At 43.2% G+C, this 12,677-nt stretch overlaps 1 long non-coding RNA gene across 1 annotated transcript in view; it reads left to right on the forward strand.

The window, feature by feature from the left end:
• The window catches only part of LOC119850926, a 54,201-nt gene extending 42,970 nt beyond the window's left edge, over positions 1-11,231 (forward strand). Inside the window, exon 3 of the long non-coding RNA XR_005291078.1 lies at positions 10,544-11,231. This is a non-coding gene — a long non-coding RNA (uncharacterized LOC119850926). The remainder of the gene's footprint in view (positions 1-10,543) is intronic.
• The last annotated feature ends 1,446 nt before the right edge of the window (positions 11,232-12,677 follow it).

Here is a 12,677-nt window from a genome sequence, read left to right on the forward strand (position 1 = left end):
GACTTGTGCCTTTTATATAATGTAATACAGAGCTCTTATATCGGGCTTTTCATCCATAGATCTCTAAGCACTTTACAAAGGGGTTATATGCATATCATATGGATTTGGGATACAGCCTTTGACATGGGGGATGTTGGGTCCGGGAAGGAATAGGTGCATATCCAGAAACTTGCACCTGCACCCTCTGCTTAGCACTTGTGCATATTGCAATGACACAAAATAACAAAAGTTAATGGTGTCTTAGTACAATGCACAATAGTCTTACTGCTGTCATTGGTGGTGTCACAGGACATAGCCACTACTCAAGTGCCAGAGAAGAAGGGTTTGGGACTTTCTTATGCCCACCATTTGTGGTTTCACCTGCTATGATTAAAGATGACCCCAAGGCACAAAATTCAGACCTGAATCTGAATGTAGGGGTGGTCAGCTCCAGATTTTGTATCATCCCATTATACAGAGAGGAAGACAGCTATGATGTTCAGATCTGTCTAGAGTCTAAATAGTGATACCATGCTCATTCGCTTTCTCTCGGAGTTCAGAGCTGTTCAGTTCCAAGATTTGGATCTGTGCTCCTCTTTAGCTTCAATAACTTTCTAACCTTTCCAAACTGTAGGAAGATTTACAGACTAAGATAATAGATCCCAACTGGGCTACAATTCCAAAGTAGGAAGTTCCATCTGGGGGTGGAAAAACTGGTTTGAATTAAAGCAGCAGCTCCTGACTGTGAGCCCAAACCATTCAGATACCAGGATGATAGCCATGGCATAGGAAGGAATGGAATACAAACCATTTTAAAGTTCAAAAATAATTTCTTATAAAAATTTCCCTTAATTTTTTTCCTTTCACTGAGCACCTTCAGGACTATTGAGCACAAACTGAAGTGCTGAAATATTATGAGAGCCAGTTCTGTAGTTTTAGCCTGATCACAAGCAAGACATATACCAGAAGTGCCCTGGGAAGTCATGCGGAGTCCCAAGAGGTCTGGGCAGCTTGCCTAACCATCTAGGGCCCATTTCTCAGCAGGTGTAAATCAGTGTAATTTCATTGACCTCTGTTCCCTCCTTTCACACTGCACTGACTGGTTTCACACAGGCTGGCTGGTCAACATATTGTCATCATTTTTTTTTTCATTAAAAATGTAGTTTTGTCAAAAAACACACAAAAAATTATTTTCACAAAACCCTGAAAAACAAAAAAATTGCTGAACACTGAAAGTTTGGCAGTTTCAGTTTTTCAGTGAAAACCCAGCTTTTTGGTAGAATTTTTTTACAAAAACATTTTTGGTTTTGTCAATTTTTTCCACAGGAAACAATAGCCTTTTCCCAGCCAGCTGTGTTCGGAACACCCGCGTTGTTACATCATTCCGTTTGCTTTAGGTGCACAATTATGCAAGGTCCCTGTCAATGAGTTATTGTTGCTGAGCAGCAGATCTGCATGAGCATCATTACTGCCCCCAGCAGGTTTACAGTAGATTTTAATATCCCATTTTGGCTGGGACATCCTGCATCCAGGTAAACATACGGTTACCGTCCCCTGGAGGCATCTGGGTCACAGTTATGTCTACATCCTCCACATTATGCAGCATTCACTCTGACAACCTTTATTCCTCTTGATGATGACAGATGGCCAGCCAGTCCTTTCATGGGGATGCTTCCAATAATATCAGGGGCCCAACTACCCTACGCCTTGCACAGATCTGTGGGAACAACAAGGCCCCTTTATTCTCTCCCTCTGTGCAATGACCAAGGACAATTGCAGTTCCTGAGTGAGAGGAACATAGGGACTTCTCCCTGTGTACATTCCTACCAGCATATGTTGGCCCAGAGTCTGTGTATGGAGGGGACATGGCCCCATCCCCATGGAGAGTTGGCCAAGAGCAGCAGATGGCGCAGTTGACACTTTCCAAAAACACAGTGGAGCCCATGCACTCCCTATGTACATTCTGGAGCCTGGGGAAGAATTATGTCTCCCTGAGGTATAATTCCACCTAGAACATTCCCTGGGACATATGGCTGCACATTGCCTCTCTCTGCCTTGCCTGACTGGCACAATCTAACCATCTATGAGAGATTTGCTAATCTGTGATAACGCTCCTATATCCACTGTTGCCACCAAATGAAGATGGATGGATGTGCCTTTCTGAAGCTGAACTTTGGTACAGTCCTGGAGGCAACTATCTTGTTGCTTAGTTCTGCAGCCACTGAGAATGAAAAATGAATGCTGTCTGTTAGGTAGAGTAATAGCAGCCACTCAGGGCTGTGGACATTAGAATCACAGGTGCTTAGAGATCAGAGATGGAAAAGCCTGGTAGGGTTAGTATCTCTGCCTCAGGAGCCGTGCAGGATTGCTCCAAGCAGCACATTCAGAGAGGAAGGATTTTAGGCATTCCCGAGTTGTTGATTTCTGCCAGTTTTTAAGTCAGTTTCTTCCTGAAAGAGTCTTGGGGGCTACGTTGTCCAGTGAAAATATGTTACTAAGCAAGGCATATGCTGTCCAGGAACAAACCCAAATTAAAATACCATTATTACAGTGTACCCAAACACTTCTCTATCAAAATAACATTGAAAAGGACAGATCCTCAGTTGGTATAAATTGTCATAGCTCCATTGATTTCCGTAAAGCTCTGTCAATTCACACGAGTGAGGGATCAAGCCCGGCTGGTATATAATTGGTACAGTCTTTATGCTATTTTATATTTTTGCACTGTGGGCCCTATCCTGCTGCCATCAAAGTCAATGGCAAAACTCCCATTGGATTCAGTTCTGGGCCCTGTTCGGGCCCTGTGTTAAGGGTCCGTTTCTGCTCGCAGACATGCTGGTGTAAATCCAATAATAGCTTCACTCAAATCAGTGGAAATATGCCCGATTTACGGTGATTAAACTGAAAGCAGCATTTGACTCACCACAAAGATCTATTTGTGGGCTTGATTCACCACTGTATTACTCAATTTGTGCACCCGCATTACTTCAGTTAAACCTCTCTCTCGCTATCTCACTTTGAATTATTTTTATTTTTACTCTCCAATAAAAGCAATGTTGGATCTACATGGAGGGGGTGGTTTGGGTGACTGGACAAAGGTGATGCATGTGGGAGGGTCACATATCCCCACCCCCCCAATTTGCTGCTTGGCTTGTACTGAGCATGCTCACATGGAATGAGCATGCTCAGTATCACTGCTGAAGCCAGCTGCCCTCACTCTACCTCCAACCGGTATGGGTCGTCTCCTGCTGGACTGCCATTGCCTAACCCCAAAATATCCTGATAACTGTACACGAGGAGGAGCCAGATTGTGCCTAGCAGGTGACCAGATTGTGAAAGAGGCCGTCTTCCCCCCACCTTGCGCTCTCACCCAAGGCCAGCCACAATCCCCAGTCCTTACACTTGCTGAATATGGAACCCATCCAATAAGGTGCTGTGAAAGGGTAATGCTGCTCCCACTGCTGGGCAGCCTGATTCAACCTCTTCAGGAATCCTAGCTAAATACAGCAGAGTTCCCCCCGGGAGTCTATTGCGCTCTGCTCTTCCCCATGGAGGGAGTGGCTTCCAGCCACCATATAGCCCTAAATGTTTAGGGCTCCATTGTGCAGTCTTTGCATGCCCCGACGTCCCACGCAGGATCAGACCCTTCATGGTATTAAAGGTGTGGAAGAGGAAACACTGTGCAAGCAGATCAATGGGGGCTGGAACTACTTCATACTGATTTGACTTGTCTCTAGCACTGTGCTAAAGTGAAAAGTAAACCTAGTGCAATGCTGAGCATGTAAAGAACTAGTAAGGAATAAAACAAGCCTGTTCTTTAGCAGCAAGTTGCTGATTATGAGATTCATGTGTCAATGCTTGTGATTTGTGACCTGAATTTCTGCCTGTACAGCAGTGGGATCGCTTGAAAGCAGACAGCTTTGGATGGAAAGGAAATCAAGTTGTGGGGGGTTTAAAATTTATAATTTTATGTGTAAGCAAATAGGATATAATTAGAGCACACTTACGAAGTCCAGATTGGCTTCTAGGGAGAGGCTGGCTGCCATGGACTGCAGGTCAGGGGTACTGCACAAATATGGCTTACATCTCTCCATTGCACTCCCCAGATCCTGCTGCTAATCTGTACTATCTGTGGCATGTCAGAGCAGCCCTGGGGTTGCTCTATTTTACAACAGATTAAAAACACAGCTAAGGATCCTGTGTGATCATGTGCTAGCCTTTTCTGCTAGCTGTGTTCCTTTCTTCCATATTGATGGCAAACCTCAGATTCCAAATTTCCATTTGAATGGGATAAGCCCCCAAAGATTAGAATTCTTACCTTATACAAAGTCTCCAAATTACTGGGTCCACAACTTTGCCAGTGAGAACAGGCTGCCTCATGAGATTTCTCCTCTGTCCTGTTTCTGATGATGCCAAGCATAGCATACAAAAGCTGCCTCTCTACCCTAATTGACTTGGGTTCCCCTTCCTCCTGGTGCTTGGGGGCCTTTTAAGGCAGAGAGATGAAAACTGCTGTCTGCAAACTTTCAGGGTTTCCAGTTCATCGGAGACGATTTGGCCAGAAATCAGTGAGAAACAGTGAGAAGCAACTTAACCAATGAATCCACTGATGAGTCAGCTCTGTAGCAAGTGAAGAAGCTGTAAAATGGCTATTAGTGTAAAACTATGTTTAATTAGGGTACAAAATCACATTGCATTGCCTTTGATTAACGCTTGTTAAAATGTCATGTATGCCTGCCCACATCTGAAAATTGCTCATCTTGTATGCATAAAGATTCAGCACCTATATGACGCAGTAAACAAGTGGGCTGTGAAAAAAGGTAGATCAAAAGAGAAGAAAGGATACTGGGTTGGATTTTATCAATCAGCAAGTGCTAGGTAGTTCAGCCTAACAAGGTGGATATGTCAAAATCTCTGGTCAGAATAAGACACCATGAAGCTGTTGCTTAAAAATGCACAATGGCAAGAACAGGTCTTGTTTCAACATGCTGAAAAAAAACCCAAACCAGGACTGTTTCCAAAGTAAATAAAGAGAGAATGTTGCACTCCCTCTGCCCCAAGGCTGCTATATACTGCTCTGGTGGAGCCAAATAGCCAGACAAGACAATGTAATCAGTTATCTAGGGATTTCACTAATGTTATGGAATCCCCAGGCAGTATATAGCCAGGCCCACGTCAACTACCTTCTAATCCCCAATGCAGGGAGCATGTCAAGGTCAGGGAAAGGGGATGTCACCAGAGTGCTGCTGTACCTCAGTGATCCCCATTGCCAGAACAGCCCTTTGGTGGTCATTGTGGCTGGCTGCAATGTAAAGTCGCTCTGAGGTTGCTCTAAGATGCACCTGCCCCAACCTAGCTAAAACAGAATTGGATAGACATAAAGTAGCATATGGCCACCAGACACCTGCCTGGTATCTCTTCAACGTAACAGAAGAAACCAGAGATTTGAATTCTGAGAGAACAATTTCAAAGTACCAAATAAGAGGGGGATTTATTTCAAGACACACTTGAAAGCAGCCGTTGGGATTGACCTCAAAGCTGAAGTCAGTTCAAATGAGCCCAGGAAAGTCACAGCAATGCATCGTTCTAAACACATGTTGTAAATGGTGGGACAATGCGAGTGTTTGGTTGGTTGGTGGGGGGTTTTTCAAGCTTTTGATTTGCAGCGATAAAACATCCTTTGATAAATTCCATCAGGCAGAGATTAAGAAATAGATGCAGTATAAAATAATAAAAACTTCCAAATACAAAATGAATACTTGCTTTTATGCATCCTAACTTATAAGTCAACATTTCTCATCTCGCAAGCACTGTTAAATTTATAGGATCGTAAAGAGGATTTTTTCTGGCTCACTCTCTCCTCTGATGAACATAGTCATTAAAACTCAAAGATTTAGCTGTATCTCTACTGTAACGTTTTTGTCCCTGTGCTTCTGTAAATTGGAATGCTGATCGGACTCTGACTTTAACAAGCATCAGAATTTCTCTTAAGATGTTGTCCTTCATAGAGATATCACAGCAAGGTTTTTTTTCCCCTTTGTAGATGTTGTTGACTCTGCTAATATTGTTACTGGTTTTCACAAGGGATTTTTTTTTTCTTTTTGGTAAACCAAACACATTTCCTTCTGTGGATTTTGGCACACTTCATCACACAACTTTGAAGTTTGCCATTGCTGGGCATTCACCTGTTTTTCTTTCCCTTTGGTGCTTGGTTTGATTCTTCAGTGTCACTGTATTTGGCTGAAGCTGTGCCTACAATAGGGATTAGTCTGATCTCAGCAACCAATGGCCAGCAGCCAGTGTGACTGCCCCAATGCAAGCCCCTAGTGCTATAAAGTGCAGTTTGCTGCAGTGAAGTTTACTGTAGCTTGACTTTGGCATAAACTCCACTAGGGAGTACCTTTGTCTGTCTTCTGCAGGGGCTGCACTAGTTCACCGACCACAAATTGCTGTAACCAGCCTAATCTCCAGCACAGACTAGGGGTAAAATTTTCAAAGATGCTTGAGTGATTTAGCAGCCTAGGTCCCATTTTCAAAAGTGACAAGCATTTAGGAGGCTAAGTCCCATAGACCCAAGATCATCCATGGTATTTTGATGCCTAACTCCCATTAATTTCAGTGGAGTTAAGCACCAAAATACCTTTGAGGATCTGTACCCAAGTACCTATGTCATTTTTGAAAATGGGACTTAGGTTCCTAATTCATTTAGATGCTTTTGACCCAAGGCCTAAAAAGGGCTCACTGGGATTTACACTGCTATTCTAAACCATCTCCCTGTTCTCCACAACTGGGACACGTCCCCCCCCCCCAGCTCAAAGCTAGCTCAAGCAGAGCCAATGCATGTCTGACTACCTGCATGGGGAGGCACCATCCCAGATGCTGTGTAGACACACCTTCAGAAGGAGCAATGGGTGCTTAGCCGTGCTTAAATTCAGGCTGCCTATTTACTGTTAAAATTTTCAACAACAAAAAATGCCTATGTGACTTAGGAACATAGGCCCCTTTGATTTTCAGTGGGATTTCTGCTCCTGAATCACGTGGGTGCTTGTGAAAATGTTACCCTACATGTCTAAATATAGATTCCCCCATCTGCAAAGTGGAGCTTAGGAGGCTTGCTCTCACCCTTTGTCTGACTATTCTGTTCAGATCAGAAACTCTTTTATAGGAACTGGTTCTCATGTACTTATACAGCACCTAGTGCTATGGAGCCCCAAACTTGGAGGAGGCCTTTTGGCACTATCATAATACAAACAATCCCACTGAGAAACCCCTGTCCAAATAAATTATTCCACTGCAGAAGTGACATAAATTGCTGCAGAAGTTACTGGTGGCATTTTGAGCATTTCTGGCAGCAGCAAGACAGATAAAACACTCCGGGTCATCTCAAAGGAACTCATGATGAACAAAGTCCTATCCAAATATTCTCCTTTCCCCAGACTGCATGGTAATATCAAGTCTATGATGACAGCTTAATGGGACACGAATGAAATCCTGGCTCCATTTAAATTAATGGGAGGTTTGCCATTAACTTCGAAGGGGCCAGGATTTCACAGCATATTTTGTGCACAGTAATTAAAAGCATGAATAGGATAGGGGACTTGTATTGGAAATGCACATACCAGTCTACACATCAAGCTCCTACTGGCAATACTCATGAGAAAGCATGTAAGCCCAGCAGCACAGCCAGTCATATTGGATGTGTCTCACACAGCAGAAGCTTGAAGATATGGGACAAGAAATGATATCCACTCTCAAATCATGTGGTTGTATCTCTCACAAACAGAGCTTCCCACCCATCACAAGTATATGAGACTAAGGATGTTGTCTTGGTGCCAGATACATGTTTCAGAAAGATGTTTAAGTAGGTTTTGAAAGACATAAGGGAAGAGATGGTACAGAAATGGAGGGACTTGGATAATCTCCATCCAGTAATATTAAGGAACTGGCACATAAAATTGCAAACAAAAAATCAAGGATTTTTAATGAATTCATAAACTCAGGGGTCATACCTTATGACTCAACAATTGTTAATATAGTACACATTTGTAAGAAAGGGGAAAAAGTGGTCCTGGAAACTATGGTCCTATTAATTTGATCTCAATTGTAAGGAAGGTCTTGGAACAAATTTTGAAAGACAAAGTAGTTATGGACACAGAGGTAATGGTAATTGGGATAAAATATAACATGGGTATACAAAGATAGATCATGCCAGACCAACCTGATCTCTTTCTTTGAGAAGATAACTCATTTTTTAGATAAAGGAAATGCAATATATCTAATCTGCCTGGATTTCAGCAAGGCATTTGATACAGTTCCATACATGAGAAGACAGGAATTAATATGAGAATTGAAAGGTGGATAAGGAACTGGTTAAAGAGGAGATTACAACAGGTCACACTGAAAGATGAACTGCCAGGCTGATGGTAGGTCACTAGTAGAGTTCCTCAGAGATCAATCTTCAGACCAATCTTCATTAACATTTTTATTAATGACCTTGGCAGAAAAAGTGGGAGTGTGCTAATAAAATTTGCCGATTACACAAAGTTGTGAGGTGTTGCCAGCACACAGGAGAAGAAGATCATGCAAGAAAATCTGGACAACCTTGAAAACTGGAGTAATAGAAATGGGATGAAATTTAATAGTGCAAAGTGCAAGGTCATGCACTTAGGGACTAACAACAATAATTTTGGGCTGGGGATGTATCAGTTGGAAGCAATAAAGGAGGAGAAAAACCTAGGTGTATTGGTTGATTACAGAATGACTATGACACCCATTGTTTCATGTTCTCTGTATATATAAATCTCCCCACTGTATTTTCCATTGAATGCATCTGATGAAGTGAACTGTAGCTCACAAAAGCTTATACTCAAATAAATTTGTGAGTCTCTAAGGTGCCACAAGTACTCCTTTTCTTCTTATGAGAGAAGACTCAAAGAGCTTGGATTGTTTAGCCTAACAAAAAGAAGGCTAAAGGGAGATAGGATTGGTCTCTATAAATACTCAGAGGGATAAATACCAGGGAAGGAGAGGAGTTATTTATGTGGACACAGGAACAAATGGATATATCCTGGCCATCAATAAGTTTAGGCTTGAAATTAGCCAAAGGTTTCTAACCATCAGAGGAGTGAAGTTCTGAATCAGCCTTCCAAGGGGAGCAGTGGGGACAAAAAACCTAACTGGCTTCAAGACTAAATCTGATAAGTTTATGGAGGGGATGATGGGACTGCCTACAATGGAATGTAGCCAATCTGCAATTGCTAGTAGCAAATATCTCCAATGGCCGGTGATGGGACAGTAGCTGGGGAAGGCTCTGGGTTACTAAAGAGAATTCTTTCCCAGTTGATTGGCTAATGGCACGATTGTGAATTACCTCATGGTACAGACCACAACAAAGGCAGGATTGTAACTAGGATGGATAACATTGCATTAGACAGTCATGGGTACATTCTCAAACCATTACCTGAGGCCCGTGGGTTCCCATGAAAGCCAGTTGGAATGGTGCAGCTAAAATGCTTCAGAAATGTATGGGGGATTTGTCCTCAGTTCTCATCAGTCCTGTTCCATTCTTGGCTTTTTCTTGTTTCCTTTTTATTCCTTGTTCTTTGAGCTCAGGGACTGTGGTTAATCTGTTCCCATGTCTAGGCACCGTAAGGAGAGTTCGAACCCACTGGCAATGGAAGCTTGTTGGCTGGACCTGTTCCAGGGAATTCCAATTAAAGTTTTCAAGATGAAGTGCAATTGCCAAGGTGTATGCGGCTGGGTCAGTCAAAGGTGTCAAAGGCAGGAGTCAAAATTAATTACCAAAATGAGTCAGAAGACAGATACCAAGGTCAAGAGAATTCTTTCCCAAGTGTATGGCTGGTGGGTCTTGCCCACTTGCTCGGGGTCTAACTGATCACCCTATTTGGGGTTGGGAAGGAATTTTCCCTGGGTCAGATTGGCAGAGACCCTGGGGGTTTTTCACCTTTCTCTGCAGCATGGGGCACGTGTCATTTGCAGGTTTAAACTACAGTAAATAGATTCTATGTAACTTGAAGTCTTTAAATCACGATTTGAGGACTTCAGTAACTCAGCCAGAGGTTGGGGTCTATTACACAAGTGGGTGGGTGAGGTTCTGCGACCTGCAATGTGCAGCAGGTCAGACCAGATGATTACGATGGTCCCTTCTGGCTTTAAAATCTATGAGTCTATGAGAAATGGAGACAGATGTGACAGTGGTTCTGATAGACTCATGTGACATCATTCCACCACAAGATAGCAACACCGAGGTGACAGCTGCAGAAGTTTAATATTTGTTCTCAGCTGAGTGTGATGTGTCCGATTTTGCCCTGGTGTGTTTTACATAGTCCAGACATTGCCAGCTTTATACTGGTGAGTAGGAGGTGGACTGGAAATACATTAAAGTCTGCCATGATGCCACTAGTAACTTTCTTCCTATCCAGGCTTATTGTCAATCCATAGACAATGTGAATATGTCAATACCTTGGGCATGCTTGATCTATTCATTGACACCTTTTGTAAGTCCACAAAATGAGGTGTTAATACTTTACATTTTTTTTTCTAGGCTGTGTGGAGAGAGCGAGAGACCGAAGCCACAACATGATCGCTCGAGCGCTGTATGATGTATTTGAAACATTGAGATGGAATAATGTCCCTGTCAGTTGCTACAGCTCATCTATCATCCTCTACTTCTTGAATCCTTCACTGGTCTAACTGCCCAACTTTAGACTAATTGCAAGCAATGCAGAATGTTTGCTAAAAAGGCAGCTGCTGCAACATTTTGAAGGCAGAGAACAAAGCGCTAGATACCCTAGGAATTGGTATGTTTTAATAAACCATAGCCATTGGTAAATGGTTTAGAAATCTCTTTGTCGTGCTATTAGAGTCCTGCCATTTTAATAAGATACTAGATAAAGTTACATTCAGAAGGCACAAAAATTGGAGAGAGTAAAATAAATTGAAAAGAAAAGAAAAAAACCCCAGAGACAGAGCTATTTTCAGGATAGGTAAAGTGCCAGCTCTGTGTCTTTGTACTTGGGCTGTGGGCACCTTTACAGAAATATCCACAGCCAGTATTGATATCATTTTTACAAGGAACAAGCCTGAGAATTAAGATGATAATTAGAAGAAGCACAATGATCAGAACACCCATTTTCAATTATAACATTCAAAAACCAGTCGGAGAACACTTCAATCTCTCCGGTCACTCAATTACGGACCTGAGAGTGGCTATCCTTCAACAAAAAAACTTCAAAAACAGACTCCAACGAGAGACTGCTGAATTGGAATTAATTTGCAAACTGGATACAATTAACTTAGGCTTGAATAGAGACTGGGATGAATGGGTCATTACATAAAGTAAAACTATTTCCCCATGTTATTTCTCCCCCCACCCCACCCCCCACTGTTCCTCAGATGTTCTTGTTAACTATTGGAAATGGCCCACCTTGATTATCACCACAAAAGAATTTCCTCCTTCCCCCCTCCTTCCTGCTGGTAATAGCTCATCTTAAGTGATCACTCTCCTTACAGTGTGTATGATAAAACCCATTGTTTCATGTTCTCTGTGTGTGTATATAAATCTCCCCACTGTATTTTCCACTGAATGCATCTGATGAAGTGAGCTGTAGCTCACGAAAGCTTGTGCTCAAATAAATTTGTTAGTCTCTAAGGTGCCACAAGTACTCCTTTTCTTTTTTTAGAAAAGTTGTAATCATTCCAGTCATTTCTGGGTCAAATAATGGCTGCTGCAGACACATTCTCTCATGCAAACTGCAGGCATTTAGATCTGCCTGGCTAGGGAGTGTGTTTCATACTGGCTAAGTGTGGCATGTCTCCCATCAGTGATTGGTGCACAGAGGCAATAACAGTTTGGTACTGCCACTAGAATATGGAGATACTTTTTTAGCTTGAGTAGGCGAGGCCTGTCTTTTTGGTGCTGAAAATCTCAGGTTCAAGCCATGCTGATGGCCCATGATAGATGTATTAATACTAATACAGCCTGCTCAGGAGACACACGCCCAAGGTGCAGCTACACTTCACAGCATATTCTACTCAACGACATGTGGGTTTTACTGCTGCTCGGTGTGCTCTGATTCCACAGATGAGTCACTAACTACAGGCAGTCGTGGAACAGCCAACCACAGCATCGCCACTAAGCCAGGGAGGTCACTTAGGGAAGCACCGAAGCACTGGATCTCTATATCAGCAATCAGTTAGGCCCCCAGCAAATTTTTCTCTAGATCCGGGCCCAACTCAAGATTTGGAGACCTCATTCCCTACCTACTCCACAGTGCACTGGCCCCTTGTCTCAGGAGGGAAGGTTCAACAGAGTTGCCTGCTGAACAAAGCTGTGCAGATTTTCAGGTGGATTCTCTCTTTCTGCTGCTTTTCATCAGGGAGAGGAAGTGATGGGTCCAAGTCACATGATGCACTCCCTCCACACTCTGTTACATACCAACCTGGAGGTTGGTGCATTCACAGGCACTGACCTCCTGGGTGATCCGGGACTGGAGCACTCACGGGAAAAAAATAGTGGGTGCTCAGCACGCACCAGCAGCCCCGCGGATCAGCACCTGCTCCTCCCCCCAGCGCCTCCCGTCTGCCAGCGGCCCTGCCAATCAGCTCCTTCCCCTCCCTCCCCGTGCCTCCTGCATGCCGCGTATCAGCTGTTCAGCAGCATGCAGGAGGCATGGGGG

The sequence above is a fragment of the Dermochelys coriacea genome, chromosome 2 (assembly GCF_009764565.3).
Source record: "Dermochelys coriacea isolate rDerCor1 chromosome 2, rDerCor1.pri.v4, whole genome shotgun sequence".
Classification (NCBI taxonomy): domain Eukaryota; kingdom Metazoa; phylum Chordata; order Testudines; family Dermochelyidae; genus Dermochelys; species Dermochelys coriacea.